Raw genomic sequence first — 8757 nt, forward strand, 5'->3', positions numbered from 1 at the left:
ACACAGGGAAGAGGTAACTATGGGGAGGAAGTGGGAGGGGAGCTGTTGCATTGTGGTAAACTGTGGTCAATGTCATGAGACAAAGTATATGTGAACCACTGTATGGAAAGTAAATTTGCTCTGTAAACCTTCACCCAAATCACAATAATAATAATAATAATAAAAAGACAGACCAGGAAGACCTATTTCCCAAAATCAGCCAATGAAAACCCATGGGTCACAAGGGTCTGATCCCCACCAGTCACAGGGTGACACAGGACCAGGCCGCATTTGTTCTGTTGTACATGGAGTTCCATCACTTGGGGGCCAACTTGATGCCACCCAACAGCAAAGTGGCAGATCCAAGAAAGCAGACCCCTACGCTGGCAGATTGAATACACAGATGACAGAGGAACACACTCAGGAATGAATGGGCAGAACCAAGGATGTCCAGGAGTGGCAGTGAGGGCAAGAATTAAAAAAAAGAGAGGATTGATTGAAAGTCTGTTTCAGAAGCAGTAAGATCCCATGGAGCTCCTTCCGTGTGCAGAGGGCTAGAGACAAGCAAAAGGCGGGGGCTTTGAAGAGGCTGGAGTGCAGAATTCAAGGAGAGGAGGGCTGGCAGGACCTAAGCTGAAGAGGGAGGCTGAGGCCAGTGCCTGTAGGGCCCCGTGGGCCTGGTTAGAGAGTGGGCTCTGCATGGAATGCAGGAAGCAGGAGAGTAGCCGGTCGGGCCTGCTGTTCCGATGCTCTCTGGCGTCAGTGGATTGAGCGGAACCAAGGTTGAAGGCTCCCTTCCAGTACTTCATGCTCCCCGTTCTGGACACTAGCCTAAGCTTATATTTGCTTCCAGGAATAGACACAAAAGTTTTTCCTTCAGGTTTTTTCAACAGAGGTTCACAGCCTTTTAAAGTATATTGTTAGGAATCCCACATGGGCCCTTAAAAAGTAGAGAAAACCTGGCATTATGGTGACTTCCTCAGTGTTAATACATCATGAGGCCATGGCTGTAGCTGTCTCCGAGGCACTATGTGTGCTGAGGACAAAGTGGGGGTGATAAATGATAGTGAGAAACAGGCAGCCCACGTAGGTGCCAGGGTCCAGGGTCTGGTCCACCTGTCCAGGGCTGACTTAGGCAACCAGACTCATAAGAGACTGATGAATAAACCAGATGCTACTTTCATTGCTGCCGGAGGGTAGCGTACCAACAACCAGGATTGGTTGACTCATCTCAGTCCCTGACCCCAACAGAAGAGCGCTGCTTAGGGCAGCCTGTGCTGCAGAGGGTACTCGATGCAGACATGCTTGGACCTCAGGACCCTTGGGTTCCTGTCCAGGGTCTCTCACAACAGGGCATTGACAAATTCTCGATCATTGCCCCTCTTCTCTGCCCTCTTGGCTGGTCAGTGCCTCTATCTGTCCTGCAAACCATGCTCAGGTTAAAGATTTCTCACAAACCAAAAACCCAATTGCCTTCCAGTCAGTTTTAGTTCATGGCAATTCCATGTGTTTCAGAGTGGACCTGTGCTCCACAGGGTTTTCAATGGATGACTTTTGGGAGCGGACTGACAGGCCTTTCTTCCAAGGTTCCTCAGGGTGGATTCAAACCAGCAGCCTTTCCGTTAGTAGCAAACGCTTGAGCATTTGTGTCAGTCAGGGACTCCTACAAATCCCTTCTGTAGAGGCTGTTCCCCAGAATGGAGTCCTGAGTGGTGCACAGGGGTAACATGCTCACTGCTAACTGAACACTGGAGACTGGGGCCCATCCAGAGGGCCTTGGAAGGCCTGCCAGTCTACCTCCAAAAAATTACCCTTTGAAAACTCTATGGAGTCTCTCCCTATTTGGAGCAAAGAAGAGTGAAGAAAATCAAAGATGCACGGAAACAGGCCAAAGGACTAATGGACCACATGAACACCAGCCTCCGTGACCTTCAGAGCAGAAGAACGAGATGGTGACCACTCTGAAAAGATCGTGGATAGAGTGAGGGGAAAATTTAGAACAAAACTCAAAATAATAAAATGAGACCAGGTTTACTGGTCTGATAGAGACTCACAGAGCCCCTAAGACTATGGCCCTTAGACACCCTTCAAACCTAGACTAGAACACGCTCCTGTGGTTCAACTTACAGCCTAATGATAGACCTGGAAGGTGAACAGTAACATCAAGGCGATACACATCCTTAGAACAATCAACCATACAAGATCAAAAGGGCAGTATTTGCCCAGGAATAAAGCTCAGAAGGCAGGAAGGGATGGGAAAGAAGGAAAAAATGGAAACGGTAAACACAGGGAGCAAGTAGGAAGAGTGCTCTTACATTGTGGGGACTGCAATCATTGTCACAAAACAAAATGTGTTGAATTGTTGAATGGAACACCAATTTTCTCTGTCAACTTTCACCCAATCACAATAAAAAGTTTAAAAAACCCTACATAGCAAAGTTCTGCTCTGACACACATGTAATCATGAGTTAGAACTGACCAGATGACGTCTGGGTGATTCAGTCCCCAGATCTCCAGTTCACCTGGATCGAGCTCGGCCTTCTCCCAAGTCTAACCTACTACTTCTCATAAATTTAGCAATGATCAGGAACCCTAGTGACTTCAACCCCAAACAGAAATATACAGTGCTAAGTAGAAGATTTCAAGCATAAAGTATGTAGTGGGAAGATGGATTAAGCTTATCATCACAGTTTTCAATATTAAGCATGAGCCAAACACCCAAGAACGTTTTAATATTTAATGCTTCAAGACTAACAACCTGGTTTGCAATGCTTGTCTAAATGATTCTCCTGTTGTTGTTGGTGTTATGTGCCATCGAGTCGGCCCCGACTTGTAGCGACCCCTCCTTGGGTTTCCGAGGCAGTATCACTATGGAAGTAGGATTGCCCAACCTTCCTTCCGAGGAGTGGCTGGTGGGTTTGATTCTCCTAGAAGACCTTTTAAAGAAAGTGATGGTTTTTGGCTGCCTTGCAGTTGACTTTCAGCTCATAGCGACCCCCTGAGGGGCACCAGTGTAAATTCCTTGTGACTGAAGGATTAGACTCAAAGATCTAAAAACAAACCAACAAAAACACCCATTTTTGTGTTTGGAAGAAGTTGCAGCCCCTTCCGCCTGCAGTGGACACTGAGCAAACGCTCGCCAGTGCTCTCACATGACTGCAGGGAAGGGCCAGCCCTGGGCGAATTCCAAGCGGGAGCGGTTCAGGGGTTAGAATTAGCTGCTGCTTTGAAAGAACTTGTCCCTTCAGCCAGAAAAATGCTCTCCAAGTCTCCTCTAAAAATAGTGCTCGCTGGGATTTTCCAGTTTAACATTCCTTTGGTCCCTAAGCCCAAGGACAATCCCATCCAGTCCACGCCCCTTACTGGAGCCTGCGGTGCAATCCTGTCCTCAGTGGGGCCCGCTTGTGGTTCCCATCACCTCCAAACCCCGCTGGCTCTTGACGATCCAGGGAGGCTTCAAATCATTTGTCCAGCTAGCTGCCCGGCTTCTCCCAGCTGCCCTCACCTTCCTGCCCTTCCCAGGACGGGAAGGGGGATGGCTTGCTGGGGAAGCCGGCTGGAAGTGTGGCCACAAGGGAGCATGGAGACTGCCTTCACTAACTTCCAGATCTGGGTGTGCATGCCAGGCCGGGAGCTCACTAAACCAGCTGTGTGAGCCTTAGGGAACCGCTGAGTAACCAAGAGGCAGCATACATCATACTTCCATGTATCACACACACCAGCACGCCCACGTGCGTGCCAGGCCCTGGCCCACGTGCTTAGGCCCTGGGGGCTCTCACAAAAGAACTGTTGTGGGAGTAACAGGAAGCATCATGGAAATGCTTGTTATCATGTGCCCAGCATCCACTCTGCTTCTAAGGACAGTACCCTCACCTTGTTCTGGGGGCCACTCCACTTCCCTCCAACACCCACCTCCCTGAACAATGGGTTGGTATAAGAGTAGGCATTTGACCCAAGAAATCATGATTCCCTTCGGCCCTGATGATTGGCTCAGGGTGGGCATGAAAACCCTACTCTGGAGTTCATGTTTCCTCTCTGTCTGTCTGTCTGTCTCTTTCTCTCCCTCTCTCCTGCAAGGATTCTCATGCTTTAATATGCATATGAATCACTCCGGGGCGGATTCCCAGGACCTCCTCCCAAGAGTCTGATGCTTAAGCCAAAGCTGGGGAACAGCAAGGAATCTACTGTCCTAAGTATCAACAGGACTACAAGGCCAGGATGATTGCCAGAGGCAAAGGAGGGCAAGGAAAGGTTCACAGGGCTAAACTGGGTTTTGAAGGCTGAGTAGGAGTTCCTTTCAGCAGCAAGTGATGCTGCCAAGTGCCTCCTCCCTCTCGAAGCAGTCTCCATGGCTGCCGTATGTGGGCCCACACTCTCTTTCCTGATTTTCCCCCTACCTCTGTGGGCTCAGCCCCTAGAGATTGGTGTCACTCAGTACTAGCCTCATCTCCTTCCCATGACTCCACACCTTTCTCCTGTTCTCCAGCCACACAGATCCAACTGCCCACTAGACATACCCTTGGGGGTCCTGAATTCCACGGGGCCAAAACATACTTCACCATCATCTTCACTGCTCTCCCTCCTTAACATTAAAAACACCTGTGTCTTTATGAGGCCACTAGTAATAGTAGTCACCAGCCACTCCTTGGAAGGAAGACTGGGCAATCGACTTCCATAGTGATACCGCCTCAGAAACCCAAGGAGGGGTTGCTATGAGTCAGATCCAATTCGACAGCAGTGAGTTTGACTTTTTTGTATGTTTGTTTAGTAATAATAGTAATAGGAGACGACAGAGTACATTCTGTGTGCCAGGAACTGCTCTCCATGGTTTTCATATATTAACTCTTAATCCTCCCAACAGGCCAGTGAGGAGAGCTAACTCCTAGGTGTCTGTAGGGCTCGAGCTAGATGACATCTCACCCAGGCTGGGTGAGGTACTCCTGCCCTGGCTCCACCACCCCCTGCCTCAAAGCATTTATCACGTGGTATCATGACCGTTTACCCTGTTGCTCACTGTTTACCTACTTGTCTGCCCTTCTAGGTCATGAGATCCGACAGTGCAAAGGCCTCATTCATCTGTGTGTGTGTCTTCTGGGCCTGGGTCAGGGCTGGAGACATGGTAGGTGTGCCAGGAACCTTGTGTTGAACATAGGAATGTACCCACTGGCTATGTAACCCCACAAAGAAATCAGCCTCTGTGGATCTTGGTTTCCTCATGTGTGAAGATTTAGAATTGTGTCTGAGACAAAGTAAACCCGCGTTAGCCCATTAGTGCATTGTTGTCATTGTGTCTAAACAAGGTGAGGCCTTCTGGAAAGAGGAACCAGCATGTGATGGACAGGCCTGAGGGGTTCCCGAAGGGAGTTCTGGGTTTTTCAGACAATGAGCAGTAGTTAGAAGATATGTGAGGGCAGGGGCAGGGACAGAGGCAGCTAGAAGAGTGGGTTGGAGACAGATTCTGATGGTCCCTGCTGTTAGGGAGCCATCAGACAGACAGTTTCTTAAACATGGGACTGACATGACCAGATTTGGGAGAAAAAAAGAACATGAAAAATTTGGTGTTCTCGCCTCAGTATCTAATGGGTAGTGGAGACAGTATTCCCCTCAGTAATGGGCAAAGCTCTTATAAAGGGAAAAAGGTCCCAGGGCCTCCAAGAGTACATCTGTGGATACCTAGGGGACCTCAAGGAGCTCTGGTGGCATAATGGCTAACACAGTCAGCTGCTAACCAAAAGATCACTGGTTTGAACCCACCAGCTTCTCCACAGGAGAAAGATGACAGTCTGCTTCCATAAAGATTTACAGCACTGGAAACCCTATGGGGCAGTTCTACTCTGTCCTATAGGGTTGCTGAGTCAGAATTGACTCAGTGGCAGTCGGTTTGGTTTTTTGGGTTTAGGGGGCCTCGGGCCCATTTAGGGGATCCCTGAGCAGCCAGGAATGCCCTTCAACTTCAAGGAACGTGGCTCTTGTAGGGGGACAGAAGCCATCCAGATCAGTGAGCAGCGGAGCTGAGCCTCAAAAGCAAGGAAGGCAAGTCTTAGGTGAAAGTGGGCCAGAAGACAGGATGATAGCATACCAAGGCCAGAGTCAGGGAGGCCAGGAGGGAAGGGGAGGCAGAGTGAATATGGGCTAAGAAACCTGCTTATTAAAGAAGTAGTGGGACTAGGGAGAAGGAGCTGTGGTGGCATAGTGGATAAGGCATTTGGCTGTGAACCAGAAGGTCAGCAGTTCAAATGCACAAGCTGCTCTGCAGAAGGAAGATCGGGTGATCTATTTCCTTAAAAATTTACAGCCTTAGAAATGCAATGGGGGTCGGTATGAGTCGGAACAGACTTGATGGCAGTGGTTTTGGTTTGGGGGTGGGGGTTAGGGAGGCTTTAGAAACTAGTCTGTGAAAGGCCTGAACGTCATACCACTTTTTTTTTTTTAATTTTTTTAATGTGATTTGAGTGAAAGTTTACAGAGCAAATTCACCCTCCACACAGCAGCTCACATACACTTTGTCTCATGTCATTGACTACAACCTACCCCAATGCAACAGCTCCCCTCCCACTTCCTCCCCAGTTACCTCTTCCCTGTGTCCTTCCCTCCCACCCACCCCCATCCCCCGAGACATCCCCCTGTGCACACACAGCCCTTCTACTCTCCCACGATCAATGCCTCCAAGGAGGGTGCCCACCTGATGTAAATGTTCAGCTCATGGGTCTTTCGTTTCGCTGGACTGGGTTCAATTCCAGACCGAAGGGCAGCCAGGGGCCACGGTCTCACGGCTCCACCAAGCTCTATCAGACCAGCAAACCTGGTCCTTTTTTTTTTTTTTTTTAATGATTTTGAGTTTTGTTCCACATTATTCTCCCACTCTACCCAAGATCTCCTACAGAGATCCCCCTGAGTAGGTTGACAGTGGTAGCTGGGCACCATGTAGTTCTGGTCTCATAGTTGTATAGGCTGAGGATCGCATGGTGTACCAGTTGCTTGGACTAATTCTTTCCATGCATCTTTGTTTTTCTTCATTCTTCTTTGCTCTGCATGAAGACCCATTGTAGCATCTGGATGGCCACTTGCAAGCTTTTAAGATCCCAGTCGCTACTTACCAAAGTAGGATGTGGAACAATATTTTTGTGTAATATGTTATGCCACCAATTGAGCTTGATGTCCCCTGTGACTATTGTCCTGAGCCCACAGGTTCAACTACTTGCTCCCTCTGGGTAGCTGCCTGTGGCCAAGAAGTGACTACATACAACCTTGCCCCTTGTCAGCTCTACAATACACCTGGGAATTCTTACAGAACATACCAATACACTTGTAGAAACATTGTCTGCCAACCCTATACGTGGTCTTGGGCACACTTCCCTCTGCATGGACATACCTAATAGTTCAGCCTGTAGATCCATCTATCTGTCTATACATCAATGTTCACCTTCACTGACAATTCAGTACTGTATGCCTGGAAGTCACATCCCTTTTGCTCTTTAATCTGCATACATAGGCAGACGTGAAGCTGTGTTTTGTTTTAAATTAAATGTATTTATTAGGAAAAAATATCCCAGTACAAGTACAGTACAAAGAACTTTTTCCCCCTGAACTATTTGAGAGTAATTGCGAACTGAATAGCCCACCACCCCAAACTTTAGTGTGGTGCATATTTCATACAAACAAGGACATTCTCCTCAACAATAAAAAAAAAAAAAAAAACCAAACTCACTGCTGTCAAGTCGGATCCAACTCATAGCGACCCCTCCTTGGGTTTCCAAAGCAGTATCACTGCAGAAGTAGATTGCCCAACCTTCCTTCCAAGGAGTGGTTGGTGGGTTTGAACCGCCAGCCTTCTGGTTAGCGGTCAAATGCCTTAGGCACTACACCACCAGAACTGCTCAACAATATAATCATCAAAATCAAGAATTTGTTATAGATACAATGTTGTTGCTGCTGGTTGCCTTGGAGTCAGTTCCAACTCATGGTGACCCCAGGTGTGCAGCGTAGCACTGATCCACAGGGTTTCCAAGGCTGTGACCTTTCAGAGCAGATCACCAGGCCTGTCTTCTGAGGCCCCTCTGGGAGGATCTGAACTGCCAACCTTTGGCTGATAGTTAAACACTTAACTCTTTGCACCACCTAACCCTCAGACCCCATTCAAGCTTTGCCAACTGTCCTTATAAATGTCTTTGTAGCAAAATGATCCCATTAAGGATCACGTGTTGCCAACTAGAAGGTAGATGAGTATTAATTTGGGTGAAATTAAAGGCAATATATAAGAGGGATGTTAGTATAAAATGATCAAGGCAGTGGAAGAGATCGGGAGGACCACAAGAGTTAAAGGTAACAATGGCCAACACTGTTACACACACAATCCTGCAATAATAGTAATAACAACAATTTAGGAGTGGATGCATAGACAGACCCTCGAGCTAAACAGGAGTGGGAAGGCGAGGGACTGTATCTAAGGATACATACAGGTTTGACAGTGGCTATCTCTACATATATATTTGTATGTGCTGCAAATATATCCATGAATATGATAGAGCATACAGGGGACAAAGTTACAACATGTCTTGGTCATAATCAAACACCTTGAGGGAATGAGTTGCTGGGTTTGGAGGCGCAGGACCATAGTCTCAGGGGACACTAAGGTCAACTGGCATAACATAGTCCACAAAAGACAATGTTCTAAATCCTGCTTTGGTGAGTATCAACTGGATCTTAAAAGCTTGTGAGCGCTGCCATCCACTTGGAAGGGATGTAGGAGATCCTGCATAAAGAGGGAGAACAATGTGG

This window comes from Orycteropus afer, unplaced genomic scaffold (genome assembly GCF_000298275.1).
Source record: "Orycteropus afer afer isolate SDZICR_OR568_19922 unplaced genomic scaffold, OryAfe1.0 scaffold00067, whole genome shotgun sequence".
NCBI lineage: Eukaryota > Metazoa > Chordata > Mammalia > Tubulidentata > Orycteropodidae > Orycteropus > Orycteropus afer.